Below are 14,884 nucleotides of genomic sequence, written 5' to 3'. Positions count from 1 at the left end.
GACCAGCCTGACCAATATGGTGAAACCCCATCTCTTCTAAAAATACAAAAATTAGCTGAGAGCTGGGCGTGATGGCTCACGCCTGTAATCCCAGCATTTTAGGAGACTGAGGTGAGTGGATTACCTGAAGTCAGGAGTTCAAGACCAGCCTGCCCAAAATAGTGAAACTTGTCTCTACTAAAAATACAAAAATTAGCTAAATGACATGGCAGGCACCTGTAATCCCAGCTATTCATGACGCTAAGGCAGGAGAATCGCTAGCACCTGGGAGGTGGAGGTTGTAGTGAGCCCAGATTGCCCCCATTGTACTCCAGCCTAGGGGACAGAGCGAGACTCCATCTCAAAAAAAAAATTAGCTGGGTGTGGTGGCATGTACCTCTAGTCCCAGCTACTTGGGACACTGAGGCAGGAGAATTGCTTGAACCCAGGTGGCAGAGGTTGCAGTGAGCCGAGCTTGCACCACTGTACTCCAGCCTGGGCGACAGAGTGACCCTCCATCTCAAAATAAGTAAATAAATAAATACATAAATAAATAAATAAATAAATAAGTAAATAATAAATGGTGCTGGGAAAACTGGCTAACCATATGCAAAAAGTTGAAACTGGACCCCTTCCTTACAGCTATACAAAAATTAACTCAGGATGGATTAAAGACTTAAATGTGAAACCCAGAACAGTAAAAACCCTAGAAGAAAACCTAGGCAATACCATTTAGGACATTGGCACATGCAAAGATTTCATGATGAAAATGTCAAAAACAATGGCAACAAAAGCAAAAATTGACAAATGGGATCTAATTAAACTAAAGAGCTTCTGAACAGTGAAAGAAACTATCATTAGAGTGAACAGGCAACCTAAAAAATGGGAATAAACTTTTGCAATATATCCATCTGACAAAAGTTAATATCCACAGTCTACAAGGAGCTTAAACTAATTAACAAGAATAGAATGAACAACCCCGTTAAAAAGTGGGCAAAGAACATGAACAGACACTTCTCAAAAGAAGACATTCAGGTGGCCAACAAACAAACAAAAGCTCAACTTCAGTGATAATTAGAGAAACGCAAATCAAAACCACAATGGGATACCATTTCATGGCAGTCAGAATGGTGTTTATTAAAGTGCCAAAAAAACAACAGATGCTGGTGAGGGTGTGAAGAAATAAAAATGCTTTTTCACTGTTGGTGGAAATGTAAATTAGTTTAACCATTGTGGAAGACGGTATGGTGGTTCCTCAAATCCCTAGACCAGAAATACCATTTGACCCAGCAATCACATTACTGGGTATATACCCAAAAGAATATGAATCATTCTATTTTAAAGATTCATGGGTGTGTATGTTCACCACAGCACTATGCACAATAGCAAAGTCATGGAATTGACCCACAAGACCATCAATGATAGGCTGGATAAAGAAAATGTGGTACATATGCACCATGAAATGCTATGCAGCCATAAAAATGAATAAGATCATGTACTTTGCAAAGACAGGGATGGAGCTGGAAGCCATTATCCTCAGCAAACTAACACTGGAACAGAAAACAAACACCACATGTTTTCACTTATAAGTGGGAGCTGAACAATAAGAACAACATACACTGGGGCCTGTTGTGTGGGGGGAAGGTGAGCATCAGGATAAATAGCTACTGCACGTAGGGCTTAATACATAGGTGATGAGTTGATAGGCGCGCCAAACCACCATGGCACAAGTTTACCTGTGTAACAAACCTGCACATTCTGCGCATGTATCCTAGAACATAAAACAAAATAAAAATTTTTAAAAACCAGTAGCAATGAAACTGGTAATAGTTACTTCATATCTTTAAGCAGTCCTTTTCAATATAAATTAATTAAACTACTAAAAAAATGTAATTCCAGGACTTTGCGAGGCCGGGGTTGCTGATCACCTTAACCCAAGAGTTTGAGACCAACCTGGACAACATGGCAAAACTCTGCTCTACAAAAAAAAATTATATGTATATAATTTTGGGCATGATGGTACATATTTGCAACCCAACTACTTGAGAAGCTGAAATTATATTTGAGTTTGGGAGGTTGAGGTTGCAGTAAACTGTGATTATGCCACTGCAAACCAGCCTCATGGACAGAGTGATACTCTATCTCAAAAATAAATAAATTCATAAAAAATATATAAGATGCCTGAGTGGCTTAAGTAAAAATGCATACAATATGCTGTCTATAAGAGACTCATTTTAGCGTTGAGCCAAATAGGTTGAAAGTAACAGAATGGAAAGAACCCATATTCCATGCTAGTAGTAACCACAATTGGGTGAGGTGGTAATAACTATATTGGATATAATATACTTTAAGTCAGGTACTAGAATAAGACAAACACAATATTATATAATGGTCAAATGGGTTGATTTATCAGAAATCTATGTGTCATATCTATTTACATGTATATGTATATGTGACATCAGGGCCCTAAAATATATAAAGCACATTTTGACAAAGGTGAAGTAAGAAATACATAGGCATGTAATTGTAGACACCAAGACCCTGTTTGCAATAACAAATCAAAAATTCAGATAAAAGATCAATAATTGAACAGAAAACAGACAATATTATATACTATATTAACTATTTTGCATATAGAGGAACATCTGGGAGTGGATAACTCATGAAGAAAGAAGGTTTATTTGGCTCAAAGTTCCACAGACTGTACAAGAAGGGTGTGAAAGCATCTGCTTCTGGTGAGGGTCCCAGGAAACTTACAATCATGGTGGAAGGCAAAGAGTAATTGGACATATCACAGGGTAAGAGACAGAGCAAGTATGAGGTGAAGAAGCCAGTTTCTTTCAATGAACCAGCTCTCATTTGAATTAATGAATAGTAAACTTTCTGATTACCAAAAGGATGGTGCCAAGGCATTTGTGAGGAATTTGCCCCATGATACAAACACCTCCTATCAGGTTCCACATCCAACATTGAGGATTACGTTGCAGCATGAGGTTTGCAGAACATAGACATCCAAACCATACCATAGACCAACTAGGCTTAACAGACGTGTACAATATTTTCCAGTTAAAAGCAAAATTATACACAATTTTTTTTTTTTTTTTTTTTTTTGAGATGGAGTTTCGCTCTGTCACCCAGGCTGGAGTGCAGTGGCCGGATCTCAGCTCACTGCAAGCTCCGCCTCCCAGGTTTACACCATTCTCCTGCCTCAGCCTCCTGAGTAGCTGGAACTACAGGCGCCTGCCACCTCGCCCGGCTAGTTTTTTGTATTTTTTAGTAGAGACGGGGTTTCACCGTGTTAGCCAGGACGGTCTCGATCTCCTGACCTCGTGATCCGCCCGTCTCGGCCTCCCTAAGTGCTGGGATTACAGACTTGAGCCACCGCGCCCGGCCACAATATTCTTATTTGCACCTGATTTATTCTGTTAGAACACAAAACAAGTCTTATTAAAGAATACCAGCTGGGTATAGTGGCTCATACGTATAATTTCAACAATTTGGAAGACAAAAGTGAGAGGATCACTTGTGACCACAAGTATAAGTCCAGCGTCAGTAACATAGTGAGACTCTGTCACTAAAAATAATTTAAAAAATTAGCCAGGCATGGTAGTGCATCTCTGTAGTCTCAGCTACTCACCAGGCTGAGGCGAAAGAATACTTGAGTCAAGGAGACTGAGGCTGCAGTGACCCAAAATTATACCACTATACTTTAGCATGGGTGACAGAGTAAGATCCTGTCTCAAAACAACAAAAATAAATAAATTTTAAAAGACCAAAATCATACACTGTATGTTATCTGACCAAAACTGAATGAAATTAGGAATTAAAAGCAAAACTGGCAAATTCAAGGATACATAAAAATAAAACACACGGGCCCAGTGCAGTGGCTTACGCCTGTAATACTAACATTTTGGGAGGCTGCAGCAGAAGCATCACTTGAGCCTAGGAATTCAAAACTACCATGGGCGATATAGGAAGACCCTGTCTCTTAAAAAAAATACAATGAAATAAAAACAAAACACACTCTTCAACATATTCTTGCTCAAGGGTCAAAAATTTAGTTTTGTTAAGATGTCAGCAAAACCTACAGTGAACAAATTCAATATAATCTCTATAAGAATCCCAATAGCACAGTTTTATTACAGAAATAATGTTGAAAATTTTTAAATTTGATTATAAAATATAACTAGCCAAATACCCATGAAAAAACACAAAGAAGCATTATACTTCCTGATTTCAAAAAACATATTAAGGTACAATAATGAAAACAGTATGGTATTGACACAAAGGCAGATAACACACACTGATAAAATAAAACTGGATCATTTCTTTGAACCATATACAAAAAATATTTTCAATAAAATACTTAGACATAAAAAATCTAACAAACCTGTTAGAACAAAACAAAAAAACCATGACATGGATTTTTGCACCATTTTCTTAGATACAACATCAAATGCACGAGCAACAAAAAGAAGAACAGAAAAGCTTAACTACACTATACTTGCAACTTTATGCACATTAAAAAAAACATTCAATAGAGTAAAAATGCCTGCTAGAAAATAGGTGAAAATACTTGCAAATTAAATGTGATACAGAAGTTAATATTCAGCCTACATAAACAACTCTTAAAACTGAACAATAAAGTTGAATAACTTGATTTAGAAAAGTACAAATAATTGAACTAATTTTTTATCAAAAAAGACATACAGTAGGGCATGGTTGCTCATGCTTGTAATCCCAGCACTTTGGGAGGCCAAGGCGGGTGGATTACTTAAGGTCAGGAGTTCGAGACCAGCCTGGCCAACATGGTGAAACCCCGTATCTACTGAAAATACATAAGTTAACCTGGTGTGGTGGCAGGCTCCTGTAGTCGCAGCTACTTGGGAGGCTAAGGCATGAATATCACTTGAACCCAGGAGGCAGAGGTTGCAGTGAGCCAAGATTCTGCCACTGCATTCCAGCCTGGGTGACAGAGTGAGATCCTGCCTCAAAAAAAGAAAAAGAAAAAGAAAAGGTGGCTCACGCCTGTAATCCCAGCACTTTGGGAGGCCGAGGTGGGCAGATCACGAGGTCAGGAGATCGAGACCATCCTCGCTAACATGGTGAAGCTCCATCTCTACTAAAAACACAAAAAAATTAGCCGGGCATGGTGGCGGGTGCCTGTAGTCCTGGGAGGCTGAGGCAGGAGAATGGTGTGAACCCAGGAGGCAGAGCTTGAAGTGAGCCGAGATTGCACCACTGCACTCCAGCCTGGGCAACAGAGCAAGACTCCATCTCAAAAATAAATAAATAAATAAATAAATAAATAAAATAAAAATATATACAAATGGAAGAAAGCATTTGAAATATGCAATATTAATAATTTGTAGAGAAACACATACAAATAAAAAATGAAATCATCTCACACTCATTACAATGGCCACTATAAATTTTTTTAAAACAACAAATCTGTTGATAATGCAATGAAAATGAAACCTCTCTTGATTGCTGGTAGAAAACAAGAATGCATTAATTTAAAAATGTTTTGTTTCTCAAATAATTAAAAATGGAATTATCATGAAATACAGCAATCCAATTTATGAATCTATATCCAAACTATACAACACAAGACCTAAAAGACATATTTGAACATCCATGTCTGTTGTACCAGTATTCAAAAAAGCCAAAAGACTGAAGCAACCCAGATTTCTCCTTGATTTATAAACACATCGAAAGTCTAACTTATACATAAAATGCCTGTAATCCCAACTACTCAGGAATCTGAGGCAGGAGAACTGCTGGAACCAGGGAGAAGGAGGTTGCAGTGAGCCAAGATCACACCACTACTGTTCAGGCTGGACAACAAGAGTGAAACTCTATCTATACACCAAGAACAGATGAACAGAGAGCCAGGTCATGAGTGAACTCCCATTCGCAATTATTACAAAGGGAATAAAATGCCTAGGAATCTAACTTACAGGGGATGTTGGGGACCTCTTCAGGGAGGGCTACAACCTACTGTTCAACGATGTGGAAGAGGACACAGGCAGGTGGGGGGAGTTCCATGCTCATGCATGGGAGGAGTCGGTGTCGTGGAGGTGGCCATGCTGTCCAGGGTAGTTTGTGGGTTCAACACTGTCCCCATCGTGCTGCTGTTGATTTTCTTTGCAGAATTGGAAAAAAACTACTTTAAATTTCATATGGAACCAAAGAAGAGCCCACATAACCAAGACAATCCTAAGCCAAAAGAACAAAGCTGGAGGCATCACGTAACCTGACTTCAAACTCTACTACAAGGCTACAGTAACAAAAACAGCATGGTACTGGTACCAAAACAGATATATAGACCAATGGAACAGAATAGAGGCCTCAGAAATAACACCACATATCTACAGCCATCAGATCTTTGACAAACCTGACAAAAATAAGCAATGGGGAAAGGATTCCCAATTTAATAAATGGTGCTAGGAAAACTGGCTAGCCATATGTAGAAAGCTGAAACTGGATCCTTCCTTACATCTTACACAAAAATTAACTCATGATGGATTACAGACTTAAATGTTAGACCTAAAACCATAAAAACCCTAGAAGAAAACCTAGGCAATGCCATTCAGGACATAGGCATGAGCAAAGACTTCATGACTGAAAACACCAAAATAATAGCAACAAAAGCCAAAATAGACAAATGGGATTAATTAAACTAAAGAGCTTCTACACAGCAAAAGAAACTATCAGCAGAGTGAACAGGAAACCTACAGAATTGGAGAAAATTTTTGCAATCTATCCAAAGGCTAATATCCAGGATCTACAAAGAACTTAAATTTACAAGAAAAAAACAAACCACCCCATCAAAAAATGGGCAAATGTATGAACAGACACTTCTCAAAAGAAGACATTTATGCAGCCAACAGACACATGAAAAAATGCTCACCATCACTAGTCATCAGAGAAATGCAAATCAAAACCACAATGAGATACCATCTCATGACAGTTAGAATGGCAATCATTAAAAAGTCAGGAAACAACAAATGCTGGAGGGGATGTGGAGAAATGGGAATGCTTTTACACTGTTGGTGGGAGTGTAAACTAGTTCAACCACGGTGGAAGACAGTGTGGCAATTCCTAAAGGATCTAGAACTAGAAATACCATTTGACCCAGCAATCCCTCTACTGGGTATATACCCAAAGGATTATAAATCATGCTGCTATAAAGACACATGCACATGTATATTTATTGAGGCACTATTCACAATAGCAAAGACTTGGAACCAACCCAAATGTCCATCAACAATAGACTTGATAAAGAAAATGTGGCACATATACACCATGGAATGCCATGCAGCTGTAAAAAAGGATGAGTTCATGGGACATGGATGAAACTGGAAACCATCATTCTCAGCAAACTATCACAAGGATAGAAAACTGAACACCACGTGTTCTCACTCATAAGTGGGAGCTGAACAATGAGAACACATGGACACAGGGAGGGCAACATTGCACACCAGGGCCTATTGGGGGGTGGGAGGGATGGGGGAAGGATAGTGTTAGGAGAAATATCCAATGTAAACGACAAGTTGATGGGTGCAGCAAGTCACCATGGCACATGTATACCTATGTAACAAACCTGCACATTGTGCACATGTACCCTAGAACTTAAAGTATAGTATAATAAAATAAATAAATATGGAGTGTCTACCAATTATCTAATTTACTTCAGGCATAACATGTAAATTCTAGCATATTGTCCTACATGTCTGAATCTAAAATTACAGATGTTTGAAATGAAAAATAGAAAGTAAAAATGTATAAGTTTTCATTGTATAATTTTTCATTTATAACTGATGTTATAAAGAGTAACATCAGTAAGATAAATAAATGAAAGATGCAGTATTTGCTTATCCCCACCCAGCAAAAGACTTTGTCAGTCATCCCTTACCTGCCTTTATGAGAACTACGCATCACGACTCACACTTCTAATGACAGCTACCTGGCATATTGAGGTTGGAGAATTGTTTCAGGCCAGGATTTCAAGACTGGCCTGAGTTATGTAGCAAGACCCCTTCTTCAAAATAAGTGCTTTTAAGAGAGCTATGAGATCCAGGTGGGGAAGTTGTGAAACTCTGCTAAAGCCCAAGATTGAGGAGTGTTCCTTTTCAGAGGGCAGGTCTTCATTCAAGTGGGAAACTACAGGACCCCCGTTCTTGGTTACAGACCAAGAAATGGCCCACCCAACTTGGTCCCACTGGGAATTCTGAAATTACTCTGTAACCATCCCAAACTCCTCCCATTCACGGTCTGGGAGAGGTCCTGACCTTCCAGACACCTAGAGGAAGACACCCATTTGTAGAAATGCAGGCAGGTAGGCCGGGCGCGGTGGCTCAAGCCTGTAATCCCAGCACTTTGGGAGGCCAAGATGGGCGGATCACGAGGTCAGGAGATCGAGACCATCCTGGTGAACACGGTGAAACCCCGTCTCTACTAAAAAGTACAAAAAAACTAGCCGGGCGAGGTGGCGGGCACCTGTAGTCCCAGCTACTCAGGAGGCTGAGGCAGGAGAATGGCGTAAACCCGGGAGGCAGAGCTTGCAGTGAGCTGAGATCCGGCCACTGCACTCCCGCCTGGGCGACAGAGTGAGACTCCGTCTCAAAAAAAAAAAAAAAAAAAAAAAAAAAAAAAAAAAAAAAAGAAATGCAGGCAGGTCTGCAAACCTTGGCCTTTACTATGGCCCCTGAAATAGTTCAATGACTCAGTTCCAAATCCATAAGCCACAGTTCATGACCAGTTTTTCCTACATAGAAACCCACAGTGACCTGTGAAAATCCTCTCTGGTACTCAGTGAAAGCCATACTCATTTACACCCTGATATAAGGACCATTATGTATGCAGCCGACTGTAGACACCTATCCTAGAGTCTGCTCTACAGATCAAAGTCCTGAAAAATATTCAATCTTTCCAAAACTAAAATGGGAATTTCAATTGCTCAAGCCTCTTATAACAAGCCAGCTAAAGGTTGCCGAGACCAGCTCGATCAGGGAGACCCTAACTCAGTGACACTAGAGGAATTAAAGACACACACACAAATATTGAGGTGTAAAGTGGGGAATCAGGAGTCTCACAGCCTTCAGAGCTGAGACCCCCAAACAGAGATTTACCCACATATTTATTAACAGCAAACCAGCCATTAGCATTGTCCGAGTTCATCTCCAGCTCCAGAAGAGCCTGGGAGATGCCTTACTCCAACTCGTCTGGCTTTTCGCCACTGGGCTTCACGATCTTGGCGCTTGATCTGAACATGGCCTTCTCCTGGGAGAACTTGCTGAGCGCCGGCTTAGGTTCTACAGATACTAAATTAACTAAAAGTATCCTTTAAGGGAAATGAAGGGATGGGCTGAATTAAATGAATAGTTTGGGCTAGTTCATTGCAGCAGGAACATGCCCTTAAGACACAGTTTGCTCATGCTATTGTTTGTGGTTTAAGAATGCCTTTAGGCCGGGCGCGGTGGCTCACGCCTGTAATCCCAGCACTTTGGGAGGCCGAGGCGGGCGGATCACAAGGTCAGGAGATCGAGACCACGGTGAAACCCCGTCTCTACTAAAAATTACAAAAAATTAGCCGGGCGCGGTTGTGGGCGCCTGTAGTCCCAGCTACTCGGGAGGCTGAGGCAGGAGAATGGCGTGAACCCGGGAGGCGGAGCTTGCAGTGAGCCGAGATCGCGCCACTGCACTCCAGCCTGGGCTGGGCGACAGAGCGAGACTCCGTCTCAAAAAAAAAAAAAAAAAAAAAAGAGTGCCTTTAAGCGGTTTTCCACCCTGGGCAGGCCAGGTGTTCCTTGCCCTCATTTCCGTAAATCCACAACCTTCCAGCTTGGGCGTTAGGGCCATTATGGACATATCGTAGTGCTGCAGAGATTTTACTTATGGCCAGTTTTGGGGCCAGTTTATGGCCAGCTTTTGGGGGGCTTGCTCCCAAGAAAAGGTAGACCCTACTGCAGACCCAGCAGCCTTGTGACCAAGCTATAACTCGCCCACTACAAACTCAGAGAGCATTCTACCACTCTGAGGACCCAACAAAAGAAGATATTTACCTCTTGGAACCAGTTTATAAAAGCTTGAGGAGTTGATTCTTCAAATTCACAGAAACCAATACAAAACTGTATTGTGTCCATTGTCAATGCTTCTGTTTTAACATTAGAACTAGAACTGTGCAGCAGAAGAATTAGTCAAAAGCATTTTTAAAAAGCCATTGAGCCTGGGCATGGTGGCTCACGCCAGTAATCCCAACACTTTGGAAGGCCAAGACAGGTGGATCACCTGAAGTCAGGAGTTTGAGACCAGCCTGGCCAACATGGTAAGACCCCATCTCTACTAAAAATACAAAATTAGCCGGGTGTGGTGGCATGCACCTGTAATCCCAGCTACTTGGGAGGCTGAGGCAGGAGAATTCCTTAGAATCAGGGAGGTGGAGGTTGCAGTGAGCTGAGATCACAGCACTGCACTCCAGCCTGGGTGACAGAGCGAGACTCTGTCATTTAAAAAAAAAAAAAATTGAAACTGAAAACAAGCAAAAAGTTGCTGTTTGTGGATATGATCTTATACTAAAAAAACAAAAACAGTACATTAAAATTTGTCTAAACTGCCAGGTGCAGTGACTCATGCCTGTAATCCCAGCACTTTGGGTGGCCAAGGTGGGTGGATCATTTGAGGTCAAGAGTTTGAGACCAACCTGGCCAATGTGGTGAAACCCCATCTCTACTGAAAATACAAAAACTAGCTGGGTGTGGTGGTGCACACCTGTAATCTCAGCTACTTGGGAGGCTGAGATGAGAGAATCACTTGTGCCCAGGGTGAGGGGCTGGGCAGAGGTTGCAGTAAGCTGAGATCACACCACTGCATGATAGAGTGAGACTCTGTCCCAAAAATATGCAACTTGTCTAAACTAATACAGTCAATAAATTAGCAATTATAAAATTAACAAACAAGTTATGATTACATACACTTAAACTATCTAATATAACAGAAAAAATCTTATGTATAATAGCATTAAAATAATAAATTTCTGAGAACAAATTTAAGCAAGGAGGTAAAAAATCTGTGCAATTAAACATAGAAAATATCAATGAAAGAAACTAGGGAAAACACAAATAAATTTAAAAATATTTTATGTCTATTAATCAAAAGAATAAATATTGTTAAAGTGCCATATTATCTAAAGTAATCTATGGATTTAATAAACTTCCTATCAACATTCCAGTGGCATTTTTTCACAGTAATGGAAAATATAATTTTAAAATTTACAAAAACTGCAATCAACTTTGGATAGCCAAAGCAATATTGAGGAAAAAGACCAAAGCAGAGGAACATCATACGTTAAGACGACAGTAATAAAAACAGTATGGGTCGGGCGCGGTGGCTCAAGCCTTTAATCCCAGCACTTTGGGAGGCCGAGACGGGCAGATCACGAGGTCAGGAGATCGAGACCATCCTGGCTAACATGGTGAAACCCCGTCTCTACTAAAAAGAATACAAAAAACTAGCCGGGCGAGGTGGCGGGCGCCTGTAGTCCCAGCTACTCGGGAGCTGAGGCAGGAGAATGGCGTGAACCCGGGAAGCGGAGCTTGCAGTGAGCCCAGATCGCGCCACTGCACTCCAGCCTGGGCGACAGAGCCAGACTCCATCTCAAAAAAAAAAAAAAAAAAAAAAAAATGGTGTGTGAGTTTGTTGTTTTCATTCTTCCATACTCCTAGCGTACTTGCCAAGTTAGGTCCGGGGAGCAGCTGGAAAGGGATGTTGGGAGCAAACTGAGTGGCTCCCTGTGTTCTATTTTCCCATTGGAGAAAAAAACGTTTTGTATCCACTAGGAACCATTCAAGAGAGTGATTGAAATAGGGGATAAGAAGGCATTCATTAGTGGTGGGGATGCTGCTGCAGGTGGTCCAGGGGTGAATAGTTATGCAGGGAGTATGTTTGCCATTACAAAACCTGGACTGTTTGTTAAGCAGGGAGGAGCTGATGATTTTGGGGGTCCCTGAGTAGCCGACAAGCCATCTGAATGGAGCTGTTTGGGTGACTAGGAAGTTACTATGATCAGTTGGGGCTTGAAGCTGTAGGGTGTAATCACACTGATGGGATAGTAGGTGACCCATTTTGTGAGGAGAATTTCAGATCCTCAACAAGGCCCTGGGCAAGAAAGTAGGCCATGGGAGGTGAGTTTCTTGTGTTAGTTTCCTTAAGTGCCTCTTGAGTGTTTCATTTGCCTTCTCAACCTTCCCTGAGGATTGTGGCCTCCAGGCACAGTGAAGGTGATGTTGTATCCGTTGCACCCTGGAAATTCCCTGAATTATCGTAGCTTTAAAAACTGGACCATTGTCTCTTTGCTAGTTTTAGGGAAGCCCAAATCTAGGAATTATTTCATGAATTAGGACTTTAACCACTTCCTGAGCCTTCTCTGTCTTGCAGGGGAAGGCTTCTATCCAATTTGCGAAAGGTATCAACACAGACCAAGTACTGAAATCCCCTTGACTTAGGCATATGGGTGAATTCTTTTTTTTTTTTTTTTTCCCAAGCCAAACTGTATCCAGCTTTATTAAAGATACTTTCCATAAACAATCATGGTATTTCAGGCAGGACATGGGCAGACAATCGTTAACAGTATACAACAACTTTCAAACTCCCTTCTTCAATGGACTACCAAAAATCAGAAAGCCACTATAAAACCCAATGAAGTCTTCATCTGATGCTCTGAACAGGGAAAGTGTAGAGTGAGGGTTGATGTTTCACATTTAGCATGTTGTTTAACAACTTTTCACAAGCCGACCCTGACTTTCAAGAAGTGAAATGAAAATAGCAGAATTTATCTGAAGATCCGCAATCTAGAAATGGAACCAATGCTGTTTTGACAGGTGCCATCTCAGTGGCATCACTGGAAAGTCCAGATTGCCTGACACACTGGTAACCAATGACTACAGGTCAGGTCCCAACAGATGTCTGGGCTTAAGGGAGTTAAGTCTATGCTGAAAGATGGAAAGGGAGAAGAGGACATAAAAACAAATTTGTTTTTCCATACCACAAGGCTTTTGTGCCAAGGTGGCCATGTGTGTCAAAGTCAGGGAATCCCTCCTCCTGGGAACCAAGAGGAAGTCTCTCAAAACTAGAAGGGAAAGGTGTTTTCCCCACATCAATCCAGCTTTGGAGACATTCTATTAGTGACATATGCCCCTTCCCCCCAAAACAACAATGAAGTGTTCTGTGTGCTAACAACATAGCTTTAAAAAAAAAAAAAAAAGGCCGGGCGCGGTGGCTCAAGCCTGTAATCCCAGCACTTTGGGAGGCTGAGACGGGCGGATCACGAGGTCAGGAGATCGAGACCATCCTGGCTAACACAGTGAAACCCCGTCTCTACTAAAAACTACAAAAAACTAGCCGGGGGAGGTGGCGGGCGCCTGTAGTCCCAGCTACTCCGGAGGCTGAGGCAGGAGAATGGCGTGAACCTGGGAGGCGGAGCTTGCAGTGAGCTGAGATCCGGCCACTGCACTCCAGCCCGGGCGACAGAGCGAGACTCCGTCTCAAAAAAAAAAAAAAAAAAAGTAAAACAAAATTCTGCATTTTTATAAAACTTGATAAAAATAGTATTTCAAACTGTACAGTCACCAGAAGTACACAGTTATCAAAAATGCACACACTTCACTTGGCATCTCCAGCACCTTCAGTTTTCTGTGCCTGGTCTGTTTTGGCATCTCTGTTTTCTGCAGGGTTATTCCCCTCCTTGCCAGCATCAGCTTTTCCCTTTTTCCCTTTGGGTACCTTCTCTCCCTTCTTTGCAGGGGCCTTTTTAGGCTTGGGCTCTGGCTTTGGAGGAGCAGGTTTAGCAGACAACCTCGCGGATCTTCTCTGTGGTTCGTCCTTCACCTTGGCTTTATCTCCTTTAGCATCCCCTTCAGCCTTTCTCTTGGGCATGGTGGCGACGGCGGCGGGATGTAGGTGCTGGACTCGGGATGCAGCGCGCGTGGGCTTTGGTCGGTCCCGGGGTCGTTCTCGCCTCTTCTTCTTCCGGCATATGGGTGAACTCTAACTGCCAGTCCTCTCTGGAATAGTGCCCTATTATTTGTTCCCCCAGAGGGGCCTTACGATAGACCAAGGGATTATTCCTTTGACACACCGCATAGGCTTTAACTACTTGTTGGACGGTCCGAAGGAGATCTGGCTCTGTAAATAGGGATTTGGCCATTTGATGAGTATTCTTAATACCCATACGAAAAGTTTGGTGGAGGGTCTTTTGTATTTTCTAGTGGCTGACTTTGGATATGAGTACCTTTCTGTCTTCTGTCGTTAACCACCCCCAGGGGAGAAAACTATGCCCCCGTGAAAGTCCCCATTCTGTTTCTGTAGGGAATACTGGAGCTTAATCTCTTGGAGAGGATTGTTCCATACCAGGGGTCCTTCCATAGGTATTGCTAATAGGAGGTTCCACCTGGCAGCAATTTTGGCCTCATGGTCTGTCCGACGGTTTCCTTCTGCCTTTTCTCCTTCACCTTTTGATTGCTTCGGCAGTGTTAGACTGCCACCTCCTTGGGTTTTTGCACTGCGTGCAATAACTCCATGATTTCCTTGTGGTATTTAATGGGGGTTCCCCCAGAGGTTAGGAACTCCCTTTCTTTCCATATTGCAGCATGGGTATGTAGGATTAGATAAGCATAGTTTCTATATGTATACACATTTATTCTTTTTTCCTTTCCCAGTTCTAAGGCTTGGGTAAGCACCACTAGTTCTGCTAACTGAGCACTAGTCCGTGGGGGAAGAGGCTTACTTTCAAGTACTGTTACATCACTAACTATGGCATAACCTGCCCTTTGTATCCCATTCTCCACAAGTGAACTTCCATCAGTATATAGGTTAAGGGCAGGATTAGCTAAGGGAACTTCTAAGA

General features: G+C 41.8%; 1 pseudogene across 1 annotated transcript; it reads right to left on the bottom strand.

Annotated features, from left to right (window-relative positions):
- Nucleotides 1-12,525: 12,525 nt before the first annotated feature.
- LOC694582 (non-histone chromosomal protein HMG-17 pseudogene) lies at nucleotides 12,526-14,008 on the bottom strand (annotated as a pseudogene). Its single transcript, XR_001442512.2, has 2 exons — nucleotides 13,546-14,008; nucleotides 12,526-13,244 (listed from the first exon to the last, which is right to left on the bottom strand). The product of XR_001442512.2 is annotated as a non-histone chromosomal protein HMG-17 pseudogene (transcript).
- Nucleotides 14,009-14,884: the final 876 nt, after the last annotated feature.

The sequence above is a fragment of the Macaca mulatta genome, chromosome 19, assembly GCF_049350105.2.
Source record: "Macaca mulatta isolate MMU2019108-1 chromosome 19, T2T-MMU8v2.0, whole genome shotgun sequence".
Lineage (NCBI taxonomy): Eukaryota > Metazoa > Chordata > Mammalia > Primates > Cercopithecidae > Macaca > Macaca mulatta.
This window is presented reverse-complemented; position numbering and strand designations above follow the sequence as displayed.